The 25500-nt window shown below is 40.7% G+C and overlaps 1 protein-coding gene across 3 annotated transcripts in view; it reads right to left on the reverse strand.

The window, feature by feature from the left end:
• Positions 1-25500, reverse strand: part of NCALD (neurocalcin delta) — a 382803-nt gene that overhangs the window by 249959 nt on the left and 107344 nt on the right. For all 3 annotated transcript variants that reach the window (XM_032316832.1, XM_032316829.1, XM_032316830.1), the window contains one exon: positions 16282-16334. The gene's annotated coding sequence lies outside the window, so the exon portion shown is untranslated. The remainder of the gene's footprint in view (positions 1-16281; positions 16335-25500) is intronic.

Raw genomic sequence — 25500 nt, forward strand, 5'->3', positions numbered from 1 at the left:
GTTGGAAGTGACCTTGATATCTGTGCTAATGCCTGTTACTACAGATTCAGGTTCTTCAAATAAATAGCATGGCCTTGCACTTACCACTTCCTACCTGCTCTACCACCCTGCACAGGTCAGATCAATAAGGGCAAATACATCTTTGTACCCACTTAGAGTAACTATCAGCAGCTCATTGATCCAAACTACTCAAAGCAATGACATTCCCTTTGTAAGACATGATCGACAGATATTTTTTTCTTTCGTTTTGCTCAAAATGGCAATTAAACTCATTTAAGCTATGAAAGCCCTTGAACTTAGAGCCAATCGACTTCTAGAATGAATAGCTTATGATGATTTTTTTAAACCTTTTTCTTTAACATCTTCATAATTTAAACAGATCAGCCACGGTGGCAGAAGACAAAACCAGGCCAGACATTTTTTGAAACTAAGGAAACAGGAAAGACAGTTGAGACTGATACTAGCAACTAACTAACCAAGATATATAAGTAAATACTATTCTCAAAAAGCGTGATTTTATTTTTTTCTGGAGCCTTTTAGATAAAGGTAGCCCTGCCAAGAATCCATCACAGATTTGGAAAGAAAAGGTGGGGTTATAATAGAAAAAAAATTTACAGTGACTAGAGGAGACTTATAGGCTGTCACTGCATCACATTTAAAGATTTGATATGAAGCATTAAAGAGAAATAACCCACAAGGAAAAGGAAAATCAAATATGAATTTATTTTCCAAATAACGCAATTTTCTGGGCACTGCTGACTTGTCACTCACTAAAAACCCTCAGCTAAAGAAAACATTTTCAGGTCCTTTTTCTGAAATTGCTGCAACCAGTCTATTTTCAGCTCTCTGAGCCTCCCAGAAAAAAAAAAAAATCCTTAAATGATCTTGGGTCCAGGTTTAGTTCAAGCTGCCAGAAGCTTTTAAGATGGTTTCTACTGGATTTATTAAACAATTGAAAATCTAAAAAAAAGAGATGGTTTTGCTACTTTGCTTTTGTTTGATTTTCAACTCATGTTCTGACTAAAGGTATATATGGGCTAGAATGAATGCTTTTCCCCCCAAAATGAGCCTTTCTACCACTTGGTTATCTGGGTCTGTTCTCATTAAATAATTCATGCACAAATAATAAATGAACAACTGGAAAAGATTATTTGGTAATTTCAGTTAGCCTCAACAGAAACAAGCCAGTGAAACAATAAAAGCATATAGTAGTCTCCCATTATCTTTTGGGACCATGTTCCAAGGCCCGCAGTGGATGCCTGAAACTGCAGGTAATACAAACCCTACATATACCACGTTTTTTTCCTGCACATACATTCCTATGATCAATTTCAATTTATAAACTAGGCACAGTAAGAGGTTAACAATAACTAACAGTAAAATAGAACAATCATAATAATATACTGCAGTATAAGCTATGTTAATGTGGTCTCCCAAACTGTGTTACTGGACTCATCCTTCTTGTGATGATTGTGAGATGACAGAATGTCTGTGTGATGGGATGAAGTGACATGAACGACACAGGCACTGTGATGCATACCTGATGATATTCAGAAGGAACAAACATCGTCAGCCTGTGGACCACAGTTGACAGCAGGACACTGAAACCATGGAAAGCACAATCACGGATAAGAGGGAACTACAGTCCCTGTTATAATGACCATTTCTAAAATGGCAGTTGGGACAACCAATAACACGAGTTATGCTGGTCACCCTCCATCAGGACCCCTGGAGGTCAAAATGAGGTTCCCATTATGTTAAAGGGTCAACATGTTTCTTACCACAACGTGTTTCTCACCACATAGTGAGGCTAAGAAAACATAACAGAGCTGTTATGTGCTAAAACTTCAGAACAAGCAAGGGGAGTAGTAAGCTTGTAAAGTGTTAAGAGTGGCTTTACAGAAAATTAATTTGCTCATTAATTTGATGCATCCACTTTTCATTTTCTCCAAACCTAATGTTACAAGTAATCATTTTGGGGCTCAATGGCAATGGACCATTTTGATAGTTATTCCCCATACCCCCCCCCCTCAATACCCCCAACCATACTCCACCTCTCCTGCCCCAGGCCGGAGGACAGGAGGGTTGTGATCACCTAGACTCCCTGGGCTTCTAGCTTCCTGTTGGGTTTGACTAGTGCGGGGGGCACCAGTCAAATATGGAAAGGTGGGAGAGAGCAGTGTGGTGCTATTTTCCCTATTTTCTCTCCGTTTTACTGCAGTGTCTAGCAAGAGTTCTCTCCCTGTACAGCTTTGGCTTCTGTTGAGTGGCCCTTCCTCCATAATTACAGCCCTCACTGGACTCTACATCTGTTCCTCTTATCCCTTCAGCCTGGGCAATGGCATCCCCTTTGCTGTTAGTTCCTGGGAGCTGAACCACCCCTTGTTTTTCCTATAACATAGCCCACAGGTTTGCAACAGCCCCGTCATTAAACTCTCTTCATTCAAACCCTCGGAGGTAAATTCTGTTTCCTGCCAAGATCCCAGTGCAGCCACTGTGCAAAATAAATACAGAAGTGTTTGTGTCCTGGCTGAGGATGGTGAGCAAACACAAAAGACGACTAGTATCTGTGAAAAACATGCATGAGCAGAACAAACCTCTACCCAGCTGTCTACTGGGGCAAATGTCAAGCTTAATGTCAAAACCAGCAACATATACCTAATAGTCCTCCTTTCTAACTTCTCCTTTTTTGAAATGAGGGGGAAAATACAACATTTTCATCTTCATTATCAAAATATTCCCACTGGACAAATCCCAGGAAAGCCAGTTCGGAAGACTAGAGATTCTCCATAAGTTACATGGATGCTTGAAAAAGATGAGCTTTTATTCCATTCCTGTTCTTTTGCAATTAGAAAAAGAACATTGTCTGAATTTTTTTCTTGGGTGCCCAGAATTCACCTTTCAATGCCTTTCAAACACTAGGGTCAATTAACAAAATAGAAAAAAAAATTTAAAGCACTGTTTTATCCAAATCGTACAAGGTGGTGTATGGCACTCAAAATCTATTATCTGTTCTAAGACCATATCTCAGATGGCACTTCTTTTTCTTCAGTCTGGATATTCCTTTATTTAGCTGGAGACTGCCATTCTCTTTATCTCATTAACCCAGCAAAGGGGTATTTGTTGAATTTGCAATAAGCCGATAAACTATACAGTTTCCAAGACCAAATGTAATGTTTTTATTGGATCCTCTTTTTTTTTAAATTAAGCTATGGGTTCCTAATGACATAAGAACTATGGATTAATAAGCAGAGCAGATATTTTAACTCAGGCACAGTGAACTAATCAGGCCATCTCTAATTAAGAAATTAATACCAGCATTACACATTTTGCTTTACACATTTTGCTTTACACCTCTCTCTAAATCCATTCTCCAGACCCATTCTCCACCCATCATCCCTCCTCTGTGCCCAAGAACAATATTGCCCATTCCCTGCTTCTGGTTCCTTGTGGAGTTCTGTCAATGGGAGATACAAGCAAGAGACCAGGGCAGAGGTGAGAAAGACCCGGATGTCCCTGCTCCATGTCCTCTGTACATTGGAGTCCCACCGTTCTGGCAGTAGCCGGCTCTCCACTGCAAACCCTGACCACTGCTCCACCTCAGCAGGCCCTGCTCTTCTTGGCCCCATCCCAAAGACAGTAGAAGCTTCTCATTACTAAGCATTCCTGATTGTCTTAATACCCCTTATGTGCTCCTTTCACTCTGTCTATACCTCTGTAAATAGTACTTTTGCCCAGTTCTCTTCAGAGTCCTGCAGTGTGTGCCTTCTGTTTCCTGCTGGGTCCCTGACCAACAGGAGCATGACTTGGAAGGAAAAGCACAAGTTTCCTCGGGCAGGGGGAGGTAGGTACATTCCCTACTCTCCCCTACCCATCCCCACCACATGCTTCTGAACCCCAGGATTAAAAATGAAGATCTGAGGAGAAGCTGGGAAACCATCACAGATCCAAGGAAACAAAGGAGGTAGGATGACAAAATGGAACATGGGATGGAATGTCCTAGACTGAAGAGGAAAAGGATGTTAGTGTAAAAGCTGGCAAAATTGGAATAAAGTCTGTACCTTAGTATTATTGCTGGCATTAATTTCTTAATTATGACAAATATATTCTGGTTACTTAAGAAGTTAACATTAGGGGAAGCTAGATGAAGGAAATAAAAGAAATTTCTGTACTATCTTGGCAACTTTTCTATGAATATAAAATTATTCCAAAAGAACATGTTTATTGAAAAGGGAAAAAAAAAATAAAGCAGATTCCCAGACCCTGCACCAGACCTCTGAATCACAATTTCAGTAGCAGGTACTTTAGCAGGTGGTTTGAGGACTGAACCTTGAAAAGCACCACCCCTAAAGAACTTGGAAGCTATTAGTTCTGGTTGAGATAGGATGGAAAGAATTGTTTGCTGATGCTAAATTACAGCATAATTACTTGGCTATTTAAAGAAAAGAACCAATTGAAGCTTTGTCAAAGTTCACCTTCTATCCTAGTTAATTAGAATGATTCATCCCTCGACCAATCTCTGCATTTAGTTTCTGGCATAAAAACACTTGAAAAGGTACAGGTAATTATAGAACCAAACAAAGAAAGTGACAGTGGAGTTCTTCCACTTCCTCCTCCCTCTGAGATCAAGGTTTTTTTGCAATGTGTGTCCTTTCTATTTCTCTCAGCCGAGCTTCCAAGAGGGCAGAGCCTCCCAAACAGACCGTGAGTGGTCTTCTTCATCTTTTCCACGGTGGGCTTCTCCAAGCTGATTTCAAGCTCTTCAAGGCAGGGCCTGTAACTACAGCATCTTCTGTGTTTTTCTACAGCTCAGTTCAATATTCTTCACCCATGACATTCATGGACTTCCCCACTCATCCACATCACTATTTATTTTAGATACCTGTAATTCTTATATTCAACATTTTCTACGCCATTGGAGTTTGTAAGAAGGGGACAGGTAGAGGTGAAAATGTTAATTATGTTATTATTATTTGTTCATTTGCAAAAATGTTAATCGAGCCAGGCACTATTCCAGGCCCTGGAAATTTAACAATGAATAAAATAATTTCCACCTTCAGGTAGCTTGAAGTCAGATCAGGGGGACAAATGATTAAACAGTTAAGCTCCAAACAAGCCATGGGTTCTCCCTTCCCATCCTCATGCTTCGCCCACTATGACAGGGCAAATGGAATCTGACTTGGGAACAGGAAGAACTGATTTTAAAGGAGACATACTCTTTCTCACTTTCAATCACCTCATTCAAAAAAGAAAAGAAAAGAAAAGAAAAAAGATGGGAATTTAAAAAAAATCTCTCTGCTCTGAAGTGTGTAAACCTGGCGATTCACAGACCTGTACCCCTGGGGCAAATAATATATGTTTATAAAAAATAAAAAATTTTTTAAAAAATCTCTCTTTGCCTTTATAGGGTTGTTACATAGCTGAAATAACAACAGATGTATATGGGCTCTGAATATTGCAAAGTGTTACAAAAAATGTCAAGCAATGCAAACTAATGACTTAAACAGCCCCTGTCCACTAACTCTAAGGCAAAAAGATAGTGGTCCTGTGGCCTTTCCATTAACCAGATATTTCAGACAATAAGATTTCATAAAAAGCAATCCTTTCAAAGATCTAAACTCTGTTGCTTTGGAGTTAGTGATTAGTGAGAATTAGATTAACATCAAAGAACTGTATCAGAGGAGAGAAGTCTCCTGTGGAGAAAGCAGGCCTGCCATTCTATTCATGGTAGACCCATTTTTGCTTCACTCTCCCTGAACAAACAGGAGGGCTCAGTTACTTCGACGCTTCTCTAAAATTGAAAGGGGTTTCTCAGCCAGAGCCATTCACATTTCTATTTTACTCAAAAAGAAGCTTCCAGATCAGCGACGAAAGAAAATCTGCTAAAGTCAGTGCGAGCACATATAACCTGTGAGCAGTTTTCAGCAGATATCAAAGATTATGCTTGAGAGAAATTTTGAAAATCAGATTTGCTGTTGCTGATAAATATAGTGTCTATTCTCAGCTTCTAAGGTAGAAAGTGTTCCGCTGGAGCAGTTTACCATCTTTTTCTCTGCCTGGAGAAGTCGATGAGCTTCTAAGGGCTCTCTGGATACCATGGTAACCGCATGATTCTGATCAAGTCTGCGGCGTCTGAGGTACAGGTTAAGGAACCTTACAATGCTACCTAGGAAAATCTGCATTACAGACACTGCTGGTGTGTTTGAACTGGACATCTGACACACCACAGCAGGTGCACATATGGCCGCGAGCCTCCGCTGCATCCCAGCGCTGGACCAGCATGCGGGTACCTAGTGACTGGAGGACACCATTGCAAAGAACTCACAGTGGGCATGGCGCCCAGGCAGCAGCAAGTTCATTATAAAATATACAAGAGTATATAGGACTATCTTGTAAAGTTTTAGCTTTTATTCCAAATTGGAATTTTATTCTCTAGCTTTTGCTGTGACTTCAGGTGTGGAAGTCTTTCATGCGGATGACTTCGGCTAAATAGAAACTGAAGAAGTAGTTAAATATTGAGCAGGGGGGACAGTAAGAAGATCAGAAAGAAGCTGAGGTTGTTCCTGTGGGACTTCAAATTCACTTAGCCGGAAAAATCATGAAAAGGAAAATGAAAACTATTGGCTTCTATAAAGAAACAGCATTTTTGGCTCTACCGGTGAGGAGAAATCACATCCGGCACGTGGGACTCTGAAGTCTACCTAGACTGTCTCCCTGGTGATGCTTTCCCTTCCCCCAACAGGAATGAACAAATATCAGATGACAGAGACTTCCTCACTGTAGCACACGTGTGAGTGCTCATGCCCTCAGATTAGACCAGGAATCACTTTGGGGCTCACCAGAGACATAAACCAATGAGCACTTCAATCATTTCCACATGTGTGAAAGAAATTTGATCATTGACCCCAACTGATCTTCACAAAACCCATGAGTGAGCTGAATTTCTTCAGGAAATATCTAGGAAGCACATGCTAGAGCATCAGAATGAACCAAGAGCTAAAAGAGACATAAAAGAAATACCAGGCCTGGCTCCGTTTTACCCTTTGGTTGAAGAGATAAGACAGACTTGCAGGAAATAGGTAGCATTTTGCTCTACCTCTCCTACCCCTTAATACTCTCCATGTCTTTGATGACCTCATGGAGTCCTTCCATCCACCCACCATGTCCATTAATTACTTCCTCCACCTTCATGATCCTTCCTACCCCTCTCCACCTACACACACCCCTTGGGCTCCTTTCCTTCTGGGAATAATCTGATGCTTATGATCTCTCCATAGAACCCTCAGTATGTTTGTCCTCTTCTCTTTTTAACCCTGGATTCATCCTGTATTCTGTGTTCTCTGCTCCAACACTCAACACTCCTAGAGAAAAACCACATAATCACATACATTGTTTGAGGAAGCCATGCAGAAAGGACTACTGGAGAATGTTAGTTTCCCAATTAGAAGGTAAGTTCTTTGAGGGAAGGAGGTATGTCTCATGCTGTTTTGGGAAACCTGAGGGCACCCTACCAGACTTAATAATCCTTATTGTAAAGCGGTTAATACCAAAACCAAAAACTTAGGGAAAAAAAAATACAGTCCATACTCATTAGACAGACAAACTGATTTTTTTTTTTTAACTTTCACACATGGTTTATGTGAAAATAAACACAGCTATTCCAAAATAAAGCATTCAGTAAGGTAGCTTTAGAAGGTAGTCATACTTAAAAAACAGCTGGTAAAGGTTATTCTGTGGATTTCAGTCTGCGAAAAGTTATAAAGCTCTTCAAACTTATTTTATGAATTCAGAATAGTTTCTAACATAAGTGCATTCTTCTTGCTAATTAAAGCAATGTAGTAAGATCTCACTTACTACCGCTCTCATACTACATGGAAACCACCTCTAAAACTTCACCAAATAGGAGCCATCCTTGGTCATATCTGTATTTCTCCAGGGAAAAAAATGGAAGCATCTTTCCAGGTCAACCAGAAAGGTAAATATCAAAGGAATCCTGAACTAGCTTATTGCAGGGAGAAGAGAGCCAGGATGCCATCCAGGGCAAGAGCCACTGTAGGCATTAAGCTTCCGTGTGACATTGCTACAGGAACATGAGGCCCCAAAGAGCCTTGCGTACTTGAGCCCAATGTAAATGTAAATGTAAAATGTTCTCCCCTCACACCAGTGGCAAAGCTGACTCAGTTGGGTAGGGGGTCACTGCTTTGCCAAGCCAACTGCACCGCAGGCCACGACCCTCATACCCAGCTTGCAGGGTATTCTGATTCTCTTAACAAATTATTGCCTGATTCTCTTAACAAATGTAATAATATCCGACAAGAGACTTAGTGGACAGCACGCGATGTCATTTCCTCTAATTAAGGAATGCTCGAGAAAAACCAAAATAGCCACAAAGCACTGTCAGCAAAAGTAATCAGCAGCGACAATTAGCTGTCAGCTCACAAGCCTGAGCTGAGCCTTGTGTAGGGAGCTGGGCTTGTTGTGGGTTTCCAAATCGGCCTGACAGCAGGAGTCAAAGATGATAAGGCTGCTGCATACCAGTCGGTGAGGGGAATAGTAGCAGCTTATTGGTTGGTTGGTGGGCTGCTATGTGGCGGTGGAGGGGACCCTAGGAAGAATCCTATGGGGGCTTCCAAAGGAGCTTGGAAGTCTGCTGGCTACAGCCCATGCTGCATTCGCCACGAATCGCCCTTGTCTACCTGGGACAATGCTACCCAGTCTTTACAATGTATACACAGTTTGTCTGCACCTCCTTTGTGAGGAATTCACAACTTCAGCACGTGCAAACTCTCCCTTTTCTCAGCTCCCATAGCCAATGATTAACTATACTACAAGGTCATTAACAGCAGGAGTTGAGAAATGTATATAAAGAAACAAATATAACACAACAGCATCATTCTACGGAATTATACTGAGAGAGAGAGTGTGTGTGTGTGTGTGTATGTGTGTAACACACACATATGTATATAACAATTATCAGGAGGAACACCATGCTCTCCTCCCCAGGGCACAAAAGACCAAACCCTTTGTCTTCTTAAAACTACTGGAAGATGACAGCTTCCCTTTGATTTATCCCTTCACCCCTCCTCCAGGAAGTGACTTCTCAAGGGGCCGAGACTGAGGGAAAGGACCTGGAGGTCTGGGCACCCTCCCTTCTACTTCTGGCCTTAGCAGTATTTATTTTTCTTTCCCATGAATGACTATTTCAGCAGCAAAAGTAATAGGAGGCCTGATAACAGCTGGCCGTGACCATAATTTAAGCTCCTTCTCCAATCCAGCATCCCTGGGAATAAAGCCGACGTTTAACTCCCTGTCTGGAGTCTGCATTCAGTTCCCCACCCATAGCAAACCCAGCAGCAATGTGCCCAACTCCAAAGATCCATTTCCCAGACTCCCTTGCAGCTAAGGGTGACCATTGACATTAAAGCAGAATTTAGTGGCCTCGGGCAACTGAGACTACTCTTTGCCTGGGTTGGCCTTGTGCCTTTCTCTGTTGACATGCTGAGAACACACACATGATGGTCCCACATTGAAAAAAATATGTTAAAGCAATGTAATAATATCACCAGAACTCTCCGACTTCATGGCAGAGACATGGAAAGACAAGGAAAGGGAGAAGGAAAGCAGGCACTATATTCCAGCGATCATGGCTGGCTTTTTTATGGTATCAAAGGAAAGAGGACAACTTAAGAATTGGGATAAGTATAAAATTAACTTTTATAGAAAGTTGAGGAAAAATAAAGAAAATCAGAATTCTGGCAGCATATTCCCATCATTTCATCACAAGGTACTCAAAGTTGGGAAGATTTGAAAGCTGAGGGCTCTTGGCAAGGACCTTCACAGAGGGATGGATCCTTGCTGGAACCCTTCAGGCCAGGTTTTGAAGCATCAATAGAGGCTTCATGCAGGAACTACTTCCTTTCTTTTTTTTTTTTTAATTTATTTTTTATTTTTATTTTTTATAAACATATAATATATTTTTATCCCCGGGGTACACGTCTGTGAATCGCCAGGCTTACACACTTCACAGCACTCACCCCAGCACATACCCTCCCCAATGTCCATAACCCCACCCCCCTCTCCCAATCCCCCTCTCCCCAGCAACCCTCAGTTTGTTTTGTGAGACTATGAGTCACTTACGGTTTGTCTCCCTCCCAATCCCATCTTGTTTCATTTGTTCTTCTCCTACCCCCTTAACCCCCCATGTTGCATCTCCACTTCCTCATATCAGGGAGATCATATGATAGTTGTCTTTCTCCGATTGACTTATTTTGCTAAGCATGATACCCTCTAGTTCCATCCACATTGTCACAAATGGCAAGATTTCATTTCTTTTGATGGCTGCATAGTATTCCATTGTGTATATATACCACATCTTCTTGATCCATTCATCTGTTGATGGACATCTAGGTTCTTTTCATAGTTTGGCTATTATAGACATTGCTGCTATAAACATTCAGGTGCACGTGCCCCTTCGGATCACTCAGGAACTTCTTTCTTAAACTGAAGAGAGGAAGGCCAAAGTGCCCCTATGAAGCCAGCTTCATAGGTCTAAGAAATACCTTTATAAGAAGAAGCAACAGAAAAATCCTTGCTACAAGAAAAAGTCAAGGTTTTTGAGGGCTAGGAACCAAAGCTCAAGAAAGCTTTTGAAAATAAGATTTTAAGCACGCATATCAATGATCATTGTTCAATTAAATTCAGTAACTTAATTAGAAAATTCATTTAAATGCCTTTTTTTATGCACTATGTCCCAGTTTATTCTTAAGGTAGGATTACCTGCACAATATTTTGACTTCGAAGGATTTTAATCTCATTATTAAAAGCACAGTTGGCTAAAAGGGAAAAGAAACAGCGATTTTGTAAAACACCACTTCTCAAAGATCCAAGGGCATAAGAAGCCCTCCGAATCTTGTTAAAATGTAGGTTCTGATTCATCGGGTCTGAATGGGATGTGCACTCCGCATTTCTAACCGGTTCTCAGGGGCTGCTGCTGCTGCCGCTGGTCCCCAGACCACCCCTGGAGTAGCAAGGATACAGAGGGTTAAACATATCCAAGCCGTAAGTCGACATGACTGTGCCTGGCATGCTGGGGAATCAAGACGCATCTGGAATCACGACATTGCACTCCTAAGTGCCGTGGCCATCTGGTCTTCTTCAGGACACTGTGCTTCACACCCCTTTTCTGAGACACCACAAACCTCCGCAGTGCCTGCTTGCAATCTCTTTCTTGTTTTCTTTTCCCGGGCCTCCCTTTCTCCTCTCCTTCTCATGAAGGCAACGAGGGCAGGGAGAGGCCACAATCAAGCTATTCTATTGTGCAGTTCCTGCCCCCGTAGGCAGTTACTTCCTGAGAAAGAAAAAAGAAGAATGCCAACCCAAGAGAAGAAGAAAATTTAAAGCCTCTCAGTTTTCCCATTAAGTTTTGGATTGTGGTTTTATTGCCTTCTTTTGATTCGACTTTCATCCATTTTGGACTGGCATTTTGATTTACAACCCAAATCTCCCTTTAAGACCAGAGACTCTTAAAAAGCTACAACATCGTTCTGCATCCACTGAAGATACACAAAGCCACAGAAAAAGCTGTCTATCAACAGAAGCATGACTTGCCCTGAGCCGGTCAGAGAGCTAAGGTCACAAGACAACCAGGTGAACTAATTTAGAGAACAGCATGGATCTCCAAGGCAGATGGGACACCCAGACTGTGACCTTTGACAGAGTATCATAGGAAGGAGTGACCACCATAAAAGTAGGGAAGAAGAAAACAGCCACCATACTGATGAATCCTACGGGGCTAGTGTATACTAGCTTGACAGTATAGAATCCCCGAGAGCCTCTCTTCAGCTTCTTTCCCCATAGGTTTCCAGTGCTACTCCTGAGAAGGACTGTTAGGGACTGAAGAGTGATCCTTTAGAAGGACACAGGCCAGAAATCCATCCACTTGCCACAATTCTATTCCACATTAAGCTCTTCTCCACTGGGAGAAGAGCAGAAAACCATCCCACTCCCTAGACTCAAGCAAAGATCCACTGATTCTTGAGAAGGGCAGAAGCAAAAGCTATCTGCCCTGATGGAAAGACAACAAACTCTCAGACCCAGAGTCCAGTAATGACATGAAGAAGAGGTCCCCTACCTACACCCCCCACCAGGGAGGGGCAGGAAAGTCTCTCTCCCCAAGATACCCGCAGACACCAGGAAGAGATAGACCGCCAGGAAGAGGAGAAGGAACAGGGACAAAGACCAGGTCCCGAGGTGTAGACACACAAGGCCTGCCCGAGACTGAGGCTGGACCAGAAAAACGGACAACTCCACCACCACAGTCGCTGCATTACGCTGAGCACAGGGCAAGAATGGTCTACTTCTAGATGAGCACCAACATGGAAAGAGATCCCTTCAGTGGAGCAGGTGTGGCCAGTCTGCTGAAAGCTGAGGATAGAGTGTGACAGTGAGAAAGACCCTCTGGCACACTGGCCACACTAAGCACAAGGTAACTACAGGCTACCACTGAAGAATGCTGGCGTCTGGTGGGCTGAGGGTAACTCCAGCAGCCGGGAGCCCAGTCCCACCCTACTAACTCCCTATTAACTACTTACTGATCTTGTCATCTGCTAACAAGATTAACATGACCCCTCACATCGATCACCTGACAAAAGAAGAAGTGTGCCATTTCTGGATAGCAATATTATTTACTGCTTTTCTAAAAGCAATGTCCAACATTCAACCAAAATTATGACATATTTTTAAAACTAAGGAAAATCAACCCACCGCCAAGACAGAGCAACTAGACAGAGATGATTCAGATTTTGGAACACTCAGACTGAGAGTTTAATATAGCTATGATTAATATGTAAAAGATACTCATGGAAAAGAAGAATAAATGCAAGAAAAGATAGAAAAAATCAGGAGAGACATGGAAACTATAGGAAACAAAGAGAAATTCTAGAAATAAAAAATGCCTATCAGAAGTAAAAATTTCATTTGATAGGACACATTTAAAGAATCAGTAAACTTTCAGATTGATCAACAGAAATTATCTAAAGAGAAATGAGAATTTTTTTTAAGTATCCGAGAGCTATAGAGCAATATCATATAGTCTGATATGCACTTAATTAGAGCACTGGAGGAGAGAAAGAAATAGTGCCAAGGTAATTAAAGAGGACAAACTATAGCCTTTTTAAACACATAGTGCTGGAAAACCTAGACGTCCATATAAAAAAGTGAACTGTGACTTTTACCTCACACCAGATACAAAAATTACCTCAAAATATATAACTAAATACAACATTTAAAACTATATAATTTCTACCAAAAAAAAGTACATATTTGTAGTCCTGGTTTTAGGAAGGATTTCTTAGGACACAAAACTGATACTCATAAAAGAAAAAAATTGATAAGTTGAACTTATGAAATTAAATGAAAATTAAAAATTCTGCCCTTTTAATGACACTTTTAAGAATATGGGGGAAAAAAAAAAGCCAGAGATTGGGAAAAGGTATTTGCAAGCACATATTTGATAAAGAGCTGGTATCCCCAATATATTCAATTAAAGATCTATAACAGAAAGATAGGTAATATAAGTTTAAAAATGGGTGAATGATTTGAACAGACACTTCACCAAAGAAGATATACAGATGGTAAAGAAACAAATGAAAAGGTGCTTAACATATAAGGGAAATGAGAATGAAAGCTACAATGAGGTACCACTGTATACCAACTCAAATTCCTAAAATTACAAAGACTGATTAATACCAAGTACTGGGAGGCTGTGGAGCAAGTAACACATTAATATATTGCTGACTGGAATGCAAAATGACAGAGTCACTTTGAAACAGCCAGAGGGGAGGCACCTGGGTGGCTCAGTGGGTTAAAGCCTCTGCCTTCGGCTCAGGTCATGATCCCAGGGTCCTGGGATCGAGCCCCTCATCGGGCTCTCTGCTAGGCAGGGAGCCTGCTTCCCTTTCTCTCTCTCTGCCTACTTGTGATCTCTCTCTCTGTCAAATAAATAAATAAAATCTTAAAAAAAAAAAAAGAAAGAAAGAAAGAAAGAAACAGCCAGAGGGATTGTTCTCAAATAATACTAAACATACAATTGCCATACTTACCTTATGACCCAATAATCTGACTGCTAGTAACTTAACCAAGAAAAGTGAAAACATAAATCTATACAAAGACCCATTAACTAATGATCACAGTAGCTTTATTCAGATAGCCAAAAACTATAAAATAACCCAAGTGTTCATCAATTGGTGAATGGATAAACACATTGTGGTACATCCACACAGTGGAATTCCACTCAGCAATAAAAAAGAATGAACTACCAATACAGGCAAAAACAGGTATGAATCTCAAAATCCTATGCAAAGTGAAAGAAGTCTGAAATGGAAGTCTATATACTCTATGACTTCATTTACATATTATGAAAAAAGAAAAATTCTGGGACAGAAATCAGATCAGTAATTGTCAGGGCAGCAAGTAGGGAAAGTAGATCTTCTATGAACAACACTCTTCCAGGTGTAGAAGACCGTGGTGGTGGCTGTGGTGGTGGTTACATGACTGTATACATTTGTTGAAACTTATCAAACCATAAACTTCAACAGAGTGAATTTTACCATGTATTAATTATTCCTCAGGAAGCCTAACCAAAATAAATAAATAGATAAATAGTACTTCAGCCAAAGGATGGTGCTTGGTCACGTGTGTATCCACATGGAAAAAATTAATCTTGACCCTCTACTTCACATGATACACAATGGAATCAATTTCAGATATATTACAGATCATAATATAAAAGTAGAATGATATAGCTTTCAGAAGGAAATAGAAAATATCTTTCTGATCTTCGAATAAGGCCAAGATTTCTTAAATAGGACATAATAGTGCCAACCACAAAGGAAAACAAAAAACAAAAAAACAAATACTTTGTACCATTTTAAAGGAATTTCTGTTCATTAAAAAGAGAGTGAAAGATAAACCCCAGGAAAAAGAGGAGATATTTACAACACATATAATCCTAGCAAAAGCTCAAATCCAGAGTACATATTATTAAAAATGTCTACAATTTTAAAAAAAGATAATTCAATAAGACAACTCAATTAAAAAAAAACAGAGTAATCACCTCAATTTTTTTTAAGATTTGAAATAAAACAAGATATATGGACAGTCAATTAACATATGAAAATGTACTTCACTTTACTGGTCTATAGGGAAATACAAATTAAAACTACAATATGATACTACACACTCACCAGTAGAGCTTAAATAAAAAGCAACCAATCAAACTAACAAAAACAGAAAAAACCTTGTATTGGGAAAATATGGAAAACCAGAACCATCACATATTCCTGACTGGCATGTAAAGTTTTGAATCAATGCAATCATTTTGAAAAATTCTTTGATCGAGTCTGCTAACGCTGAACATATACCTATTCCAATACCCAGAAATTCCCTCCTGCAAACAAAGCCAACAGAAATGTGTGTATGTAGCCAAAACCATAACTTAACAAAACTGACTCAAGAAGAAATAGAAAATCTAAATAAGTCAGAAATCAAAACAGTAGGTGAAAATTCTTCCCTCAAGGAAAACACCACACCCAAACTGTTTTGGTGTCAAGTTTCATCTCACATCCAAGTAGCCAGGAATTCTAGTATTTTGAAAACCATTCCTGATAGTGAAAATACTAGACAGGAAAATTTTAGCCAATCTCAGGACATAGTTTAGCAAACTACATCTCACTGAGTACAGAAAGGGTATGTATCATTAGCAATGCAAGATAGCTTAACATTAGAAAATCAATTAATGGAGGAGGGGGGCTAAATTACCATGAACAAAATTTTTATCAAAGGATAAAAATCACTTGATCACTTCAGTAGATTAGAAAAACATTCAATAAAATTCAATGTACAGGTGACCTAATTTACTTTTAACAAACCAGGAGTAGGAAAGAAATTTCTTAATCTGATAAAGAATATTGGTAAAGTACTACCATCAAAAATGATGTATCCTAATTGATTTGATACAATTTAACTACTGTTGGATGTTTAGATTCTCTCCTTTTTGTTTCATTCAGCTACTGTAATTTATGCTGCCCTAAGCACCTTTGTGCATGTTGATAAAATTGCCAGACCTCTCTGTGCCTCTACTTCCTCATGTACAAGATGGAAATAAGGCAACACCTGACTCATAGGGCTATTCCAAGGATTAAATAAGATATTGAATTTAGGTCTTAGGGAGTCTTGGGAGAGAAGTGTGGCTTATAAATCTGAAAGCTCTTGTTCTATATTTACCTGGTGGCAGATTTCTCAAAGCACGCTGTAGGCTCAAGTCAGAAGAAGTCACTCTGTCAAAAACAAAGAAAGTTATTGTGTTAGATTATCAGGAACTAAGGATATAATATCTGAGGAATGCAACCAGTGATGGGAACTATTGCTTACTCCAGGATTCCCCCACATCATTTGATTACTTCTGCCCACCCCAATTTCCTTCCCTGGAATCAAGTGAGTTTGGCTACTACCACGCTCTTGTCATCTGCTCTTGTCCTACAGCCTTCCATTTGGCAGCCAGAATGGCAATTCCAAAGTTTGAGGACACAGACTACACTCCTCCTGAAACCCCTTCCATAACTTCCTCTTATACTTGGGCAACCTTCTTGTCATGTCCTGTAGAGCCTTTCATCATCTAAGGCCCACCTACGTCTCTAGCTTTGTTTCTCATCTCCAGAACACTGTCCGTGCTCCAGTTACCCTATACCTCCTTCAGCTTCTCCTTCCTTGCCACTTTGCTGCTTTCATACACAATGTTCTCTCCCTCTGCCAAGATTATCGCCCCCTCCCACTCACCTCCACTTGATTATTTCCTACTTGTCCTTCCATTCTCCACTCAAGTGTCACTTCCTCAGTCAGCCATCTGCTCCCCTCGACCATCTTAAGTTCCTCTCTTTATCCTTCCAAAGAAGCTAGCACTTTTCTGTAACATCATGCATGCAACTCATAATTCAGTAGACCTTGTCTTCCCTGGGAGCCCAGGGATCATGACTGCTTTGTTCACAGCTATATCCTTATGCCTCACCCAGCCCTGGTCTCACAGTAAAACTTAATAAATATTTATACAGTAAAAGAATTTCCAAACCCATTCCTCACTCCTTAGCTTTCTAACTCATCTTTTGATTCATGCTGCTCATTTAACAGACTTCCTACTTTCCTACCACATATCATTAATTGTTAAGATTCTCTGATGGTAAGAGAAAATGCTGTTTTATATAATAACAAGGAAGGAAGAAAATCAGCTGCACATTAAACTGTGATACACTACAATTTAGGACTTTTGTTTCATACTTATTGAAAGAGCCCTACTGGACTTATGCAAAGCCTGGGTTTAACATATCCTTAAAAGAGGAAAACATGAAAAAATGAGTGGAATAAATTGGTTAGGGATGCAAGTTTACTTTGGTTTGGGTATTCACATTCAGAAGCCATTCTTTGACTCATATTTGACACAATATCCAGGGAGTGCATTTTCCCACATAATATTGTCCTCTCTGCCACTAAGAGCTTTAGTAATGCAGCACATCCTAAAAGAGTGCTCAAGGATTGTATTAGGGATTTTTTTCCTAAGCTTCTGATACTTATCCACAAGCGCTGGCAAGAAAATCTTACTAATAGATGGCAGAAGATTGCAGTCAACACCTGGGACTTACATTCCTTTCTCAGATGGTCATCAAATGGATTGCTGACTGAAGCAATAAGGGTTTCAGTTGTTGTCATGCTACTGGAACTACCAAGTTCACACATGCCCGGGCAATGCAGCTACAGCACAACCACCACCCGACGGGCTGCAACAAAAGATGCTTCTGGTTGTAGGCACATTCTGGTATCCGGGTACCAAAATGTGAGAAAGATAAAACTTGAGAATCAATGAAATATGAGAAGTTAAAAAATACTCTTCAGAGAACTCAGGAAAGTTCTTAAAAGGAAGAATGTAAATTCTTTCTCTCTCTCTCTCTTTTATGCACGTGCACACACACACACACACACACACACACACACACACACAATCAAAAGTATGACCAGAAATTTTGAGTGGTCACACACTGAAGTAAAGAGATGAGTGCTCGAGGCACTGGCCTAAGGGGGGAGGGATAAGTTTAACCCCCCTCCTCCAGCCAGGTCAAGCCCCTGGAGCAAGAAGGCATTTCCTGACTTTCCACTAGTCCAGCCACACCCTTACGGACAGAGTCCTCCCCAAGGTATGTCTTCTCTCTAATGACTTTTTAACATATTAAAATACCTCTTCTTCTTCTTCTTCTTCTTCTTTTTTTTTTTTTTTTTTTTTTGCTTCTTATTCTGTGTATGATTAAAAAATACAAGAGAGACATCTACCCACTTGGACTTTTAGCTGCATAATACAGTGTTGTTAACTATAGGCACAATGTGGTACAGCAGATCTCTAGAACTTGTAACTGAAACTTACATTCATTGAATAGCAACTTTCCTTTTCCCCCTCCCTGAGCCCCTGGCAGACATCACTCTACCTTCTGCTCTATGAGTGTGAATATTTTAGACACTTCTTACAAGTGGAATCGTGAAGGACTGGCTGGTTCATCCATGCTGTTGCAAATGACAGGATTTCCTTCTTTTTTAAGGCTGAATACTATTCCATTGTCTGAATACACCACATAAAAATACCATTTTTAAGAACATCATTTTTAAGTAAAAGGAAAATTCCTAGAAATGTGCCATCACATTAGAGTAGAGCAGACTACAATTCCTTCATCTGCAGTCCAGCATTCCAGGGTCCTGGAGTCTCAATTTATGAATGCTCAACCACTGCAGAGAAAAGGAGCAGAAAAGAGATACCACCGGAAAAGCCAGTAGGCCTCTCTGTGCATCAGTTTCCTCATCTGTAAAACAGTTATATTCAGGGTCCCAGAAAGAGATTACAACTTAAATAGGAGTTTTAATGAAGGGGATTATTTACAAGGCATGGACAGGGTTAAGGAAACTGCCAAGGAATGGTGAAGCGGGTACCTTCCAGTGGCCAAATCCAGGAAGAAGCCACAGGCCAGATAAACCCATTGATTGTGATCCTTGGAAATTATGGTCCCAGGGCTCGGAACAATGTGGAAGAGGGGGAAGACTAGATCTGGGAAGACAGGGAAGACCCAGCACACAACATCTCTGAGTTCCCATAAAATTCCAATATTCTATGACTCTTTGGATACAGATTTAAGCTCTGCTGCAGCAAGAAAAACAACTCTGTTTACTCCAAGGATTTGAGGATAATCCACGAGGATGCATTCTCTCATCATTCTGTGTGCTTAGCTCAGCTAACAGCACTCATTTGTTGCTCTTGGAGACAGCTCAGGTTGAGAACATCGCACTTAAGCGGTCCCTCTTTGCCTTTAACTGAGCTCTTACAAAGGTGGCAGGATTCTGCTTTGAGCTAGTAATTGATGTTTCCCCCTCCTTGTCTTATCCCCTGAGAACCTCCCCTTTTCCAGAAGGAGGATCCTATGGTGTCCACCACCTCACAGAAGAGATGCTCAGGCAGGAGTAGAGAAAAAGGTTTTGGCTTTTGAAACCCAGCACTTAGTCTCAGAACAGAGACAACAAAGCCAGAGCAAGGCTTAGCACCTGCTCTCACGTGTGCCCCGCCCAACCCCACACCCAGATGATTATTTTGTTGGGGGAACGTGTAGAGAGAAAGGACTGAGCGCACATTACGTTTCACAAGTGCAAGGCTCCCAAATTCTTTCCCCACAAGCTGAGACAGTAAACAGCAAGTTTCCCTCTTCTCCCTCAAACTCATTTTCAAGTCTCCCAGGCGTTCCCTGTCTGGGCCCTGCTCCAGGGACCACCTCGCCTACCCCATGCCCGCCCTCCAGTGGCAGCAAAGCCTATAGGCCTCAGGAGTCTCAGGGGTGCTCAGTCCTAGGACACTTGTGTGAGATTTTTAATTTCAAGAATCAAGGATCTTTTCAAAAATTTCATTTTGATAAACAGTTGCTTCTGGAGAAGTTCCTAGTTATCATCTGTTCCAAGGGCTCAGGCAAAGGGGCCAACCAGTTTCTAGCAACTCTCCTTTCCTGAACTTGGAGGCAATACTGTGCTCAAAGCCCATGGGGTTTTTGCTGTAACTGTTCCGCAGACATCCAGCGGGGCAGCACCGGCCATTAGAGAGATGTCCCGCAGTGCTGTGAAAGCTCTCTCAGAAGAGAAGGGAGTCACACTGGGTTCGAATGAAAACCCATTCGGGAAAAAAACAAAAATAAGTTGCTGAGTAAAACGTCGTTTCTCCTTTCAAAGGAGATAGGTTATTTCCAAGTGGCTTCATAATGTGAAAAAACACTAACTTCTGGCAAAAAAAACTGAAAAGAAGAGGGAGGCTGCCATTCTGCCCATTTGGAAGGGGGAGTCTAGGAGGGCTGGAGAGTTCAACAATTATCTGGATGGCTATGGCCAAATTCTTTAACCTCTCTGTGTCTCATTTTTCTCATGTGCAAAAATGCCACAGTTCAGATTAAGATAGTTATTGAGGTCCCTTCCAACTCTAAGAATATATGACTTTCAAGCAGGAAAGGAACTTTCCAGTTCAGAGTCCAAGGATTTGCTATCGAAAAATGAAGCCAAGAAAGAAGAAAGAACTGCCATTATCAGCCAGTGGGTCTGTAGTCTGACAAATAACAGAAAAGAAATGTTCTATGGATCCTGTCACTCGACATGTTATAGCTGTGTTCCCATCCTGGATACCACACGAATGGGCCATTCCATGCGTCTCAAGAATGCCCCGACCATATTAGGAATTCTCCTAAGTGACTCCTCTGTGACATTACACAGCGCTGGTCCTGACATGGCCATTTCAGTCAGCTTCAGACTGAATTCTAGATGAAAATATTACAGTTGGATGATTTGTCAAGTGCTAAGTCTAATCCTTGCAGCTCTTTTTCCAGAGTCCTTAAAAAGAAGAGTGCCAGATGTTATACTTGTATATTTAATGGGAAGCTGAATGGGAAGAAAACAAAACGCAGCAAGCTTAGTGGTAATATTTAACTGTTTTTGAAAACCCACCATCGAAACATACCAAAAATAACATATTTTTCAAAACGGTGACAAAGTCAAATATCTCTCAAATACAAAAAAATAAGTCTGTCATGAGCTATTTGGAATTAAGCAATCTGTCGGTTGTAAACTGCAAGTTCTCCTTTATAAGTAGTTTGCATGCTTCCAACTCTCTCAATAAATACCATGTTAATACATCAGAAATATTCAGGGAGAATTTCATCAGTGTCAGAAGACACTAACTAATCAGTTACTTGGGTAACAATAGGCTGATCTCCCATAAGCACTAGCACTTATCAGGGATAAATATAACTCATCCTCTATTGCCCCAAACTGTTCCCCTCTTGCTATCCCTTTCCACTTACCACACAAGCCAGGAACCTGAACATTATTTAACACTCCTCCTCTCATCAATAACCAAATTCTATAGATTGTGCCTGATGAGCATCTTGGTCCCCTATTCTCTATCATTATTGCCACTGCCTAGGTCAAGCCTTAATCCCCACCTACTGGACAGTTTCAAGGTCTTTTAGCCTTCAATGACTTCAACTGATTCATCCATCCTTGACATTTCTTTTCCAAATACATATTCAATATGTCATTCCCCTAATCATACTCATTCTTTAATGGGTTACCTAATAGGAAGAATTTAAATTTCAACATGGTGTCCCTCCTCATACCCCATGTTTCAGCCTTGTCACACTGTTTACAGTTTTCCACTGAGTGATATCCAGGTCTCTGTGTTCTTTAACCAACCAACCCCTCCCCATCCCACTTCCAAAAGGGTCCATCTAACAACTCCGGTTTTTTCAAGATGGAAACTCCTCCCTGGGCCAAGGCAGTCTGTCCCCTGCCTCTCCCTTCACTTGACACTACCATCCTTCTGCACTGCTCAGCCCCAGTTGCACCAGCCCTCTGGAGGCTCTGCTTCCCTCCTCCGGGCAGCCATTTGCACATGCGGTATATCCTTTTCTAACTACTCTACACTTGCCTAACTTGAACTCATTCTTTGGGTTTCAAGTTCAATGTGACTCTCTCTGAGAGGCCTTCCCTGACCTCCTAAAAGAAAATCTTGTTCTTCTGCTACATACTTTGTAGGCTACTATTTTTTTCCCTTATTGCACTTAATCATAGCTGATGGTTATGTTTATTATCACAGTTCTTACCACTGTGAAGTAGAGATGATCAAGTCCAAAATTTATTCCCAGGGGCTACCACAGTGCCTAGCACATAAAAATGTTGTTTCAACAATTCACAGTACTGCCAGCTTCACTTACTTTGCAAAAGTTCCTCCCATTCCTCTCCAAGCGTCCATAGCTTCAAGCTACTGGGTTGGGTGGGCTATAAGGAGGATCCCTGGCCTTTCTAAAGGCTTAGGGCCAACTTCCAAACCACCTACCTTTCCTCCCACCTCTCCTTGACCCCAGCCCATTAACTCGTCTCAGATTCTTCATCACTCAATTATAAAAAGCAAGGAGCAGTCTTGGCAAAGATGCAAATGTCTTTAGAGAACTGGAGAGAAAGAAGAAACTGAGTAGGGAAAATCAAAATTCTCTGAGGAAGAGAAGGAGTAGAATTTCAAATATTGCATGTTAACAGTATGTTAACTGTTGCTTACACACACATACGTACACACGCGCACAGAGGCAGAGAGACTGCAAGACGAAAAGAGGTAGAAGAGACACAATGGATCAAATGGCTTCTGGATCCAAATCCTGCTTAAAAACATTTCAATATGGGCTGTATATTAGGTAATTTTGGAATTACTGTTAATTGTCTTGGGTATAATCGTGACACTGCAGTTACGTAGAATAACGTCCCTATTCTCAGGAGAAGCATGTGAAAGTGTCTAAGAGTGGAGTATCATGATGTTCTTAACCTATATTCAAGGGGGTCAGGAAAAGAATGTGGACATTTATAGATCAATCTTGCTTAAACACAAACCTAATCTAGTGTGTGTATCTATGGAACAAGCAAGAGAGAGAAAGCACACAGAGCGAAATGAAAAATTGTGACTATGTACTGTTCTGTCAACTCTTCTGTAGGTTAATTTTAAAAACAAAAAAGAATGAAAAATAAATAAGTAATAAGTAAGGAAATAAAGTCCCTTGTACGTGTGCACTGAATATTCTCTTTTGAAGCTCTAAATGCATTGACCTAAGAGGGAACAATGCCCACAGCCCTTCATACAGAAAGGAATTGTTCATTAACCCCTCAGAGAACCCAGCCTTCTGATGGAAGAGTAATAGCATCTGGGCAGTGCCAGTAGGAGGACAGGCCTGGGAGGGATCAAACTAATCTCTTCAGCATTTCCTGAGGGCTTCAGCACAATGGACCCAGCACAAGGCAGTCTCATTTCTGTGAAATTCCTTTTTTTTTAAAATTTATGTGTGAGAGAGAATGAGAGAACATGAGAGTGGGGAGGGTCAGAGGGAGAAGCAGACTCCCTGCTGAGCAGGGAGGCTGAGGGGGGACTCAGTCCTGGGACTCCAGGATTATAACCTGAGCCAAAGGCAGTCACTTAACCAACTGAGCTACCCAGGCACCCTCATTTCTGTGAACTTCTTTGCCCTTCTACAGCCCCTCCTCATAAATGATGGGAGATTCAACATGGGTAGGAATGAAGCCCTAATCCTTCAGGTACTTATTCTAAGAGTGACTACTTAATTTATTATTCAAGTGAAGATTCTTTGTTGAGTGAAAGGGGATGCTAACCAGGCAGGGTGCTAGGACTGTCCCAGGAAAACTGGAACTGTCTCAGGAATATGTGGATATATGGTCATCCTATTTATCTTCCATGAGTAGGTATATGAGACAAATACATAAATGATGGCAATAGCAATATTAATTTAACCATAAAACAAAATAACACAAAGCAACTGCCATCCACAAATTGCTTGGGAGTTCAAAGGCAGGGATAAAGTAGTTCCTTCAGAGGAATCAGAAATTCATGAAGAAGCAGCATTTTAAATTGGTATTAAAATAATCATTGTATTTCTGTACATAGAAATGGAAGGGAAGGTCATTCCAGATGGAAAGAATGGTGTGAGCAAAGTAGGAAAGCATGAGGGTATACCAGAGAAATGAAAGGAACCTAATGTAGCTGATCTGAAGAGATGTCCATAGGAAAGACAGGCAATAAGCCTGGAGGGGTAAATTGAAACCACAGTGGAAAGTGTGTACTCAGTCCACCAGGCAACAGAGAGTCACTAGAGGGTTTTTGAGAGGGACAGTAATAAGGATGTGGAGGGCCTTGAATGTCAAGCTAAAGACTTATGGCCAGAAAATCAGATAGATCTTCTACTGAACAGTCTTCTACAATAAGAACACCCTTAAGTGTAAACCCATGTTAGCCAGTCTACACACATGAATGATATAAACCAAAAGAAAATTGCCACAGACACTGATATTATAAGCTTCTTAAAACCACCTTTATTCTCTCTTGTAGGTGGTTCTGTTTTTGTCTGCTGGGTCAAGTTCTACTTCTGTCAAATTTTCCCAGGAGTCCTGCTGCCTGAAAGCCGCAGAAGCAGAAATGAGAGTTAAAATGTTCAGAATTGTCCAAGCTCAAGAAGATGAAAACCAAAAACACAGCACTTGAGTTAAAGGAAAAGCAGTTACCAAAAGAGGAGGGATGTGATAAGTTTCCTTTGAAGGTGGGAAACTACATTTTGAAGGCAAAGTTAATTTTATGCAAGTTCTTCTACCCCACACAAAAAAAGCCTGAGGTGATCTCATATTTAATAAAATTAATTAAATTTTCCCCAAAGGTTAATTTATAGACATTTATTGGATTACATAGAGAATTTCACAGGGGAATAATTAAAAGACTATGTTTCAACTGTTTTCAATTTTATCCCAGATATTGGACTAGACAAGAGAACATGCCTCAAAGAAGAATACGTCACTCCAGAGAAAACTATTAATATCAAATCTTTCTGGAAAAGGTGAACAACACTGGCAAAGCAATCTCATTTCCAGAGAGAATGGCCCAACAGGAAGCCAGTGCTCTGGTCCCTAAATACAAAGCCTAGAATATTTGTAAATAGAAAAGCACATATTCTGTTTCTATAGAGCGTGTGCCCTATTCAAAAACTATTCCCTGGTCAGTATAGGCCATAAATGAATGATAAAAAGGCTGATCTAGAAAGTAATTCTCGAATTTTCAATCCATGGAATTTTATTTCTATAGGAACATCCAGGGAGTAAAGAGGGGCCAACTTTAAAAGGCTGCCACTGGGCTTTGAGCTTTCCAGAAGAGAACTGCAACTAAACGCAGCCCATCATATGTGCCTACATTCACAAGTCACACATGCGTATACACCTGTGGAGGATGAAAGGGGATGACTTCATCATTCTGAAATCTGATAAATAAAATAGAATCAAATGTTTTTCTTGTCTCTCCTATATGAACTATACCACTGGGTGACCAAAAAATAGAGGAAGGGA

The sequence above is a fragment of the Mustela erminea genome, chromosome 16 (genome assembly GCF_009829155.1).
Source record: "Mustela erminea isolate mMusErm1 chromosome 16, mMusErm1.Pri, whole genome shotgun sequence".
In the NCBI taxonomy this organism is placed as follows: Eukaryota; Metazoa; Chordata; class Mammalia; order Carnivora; family Mustelidae; genus Mustela; species Mustela erminea.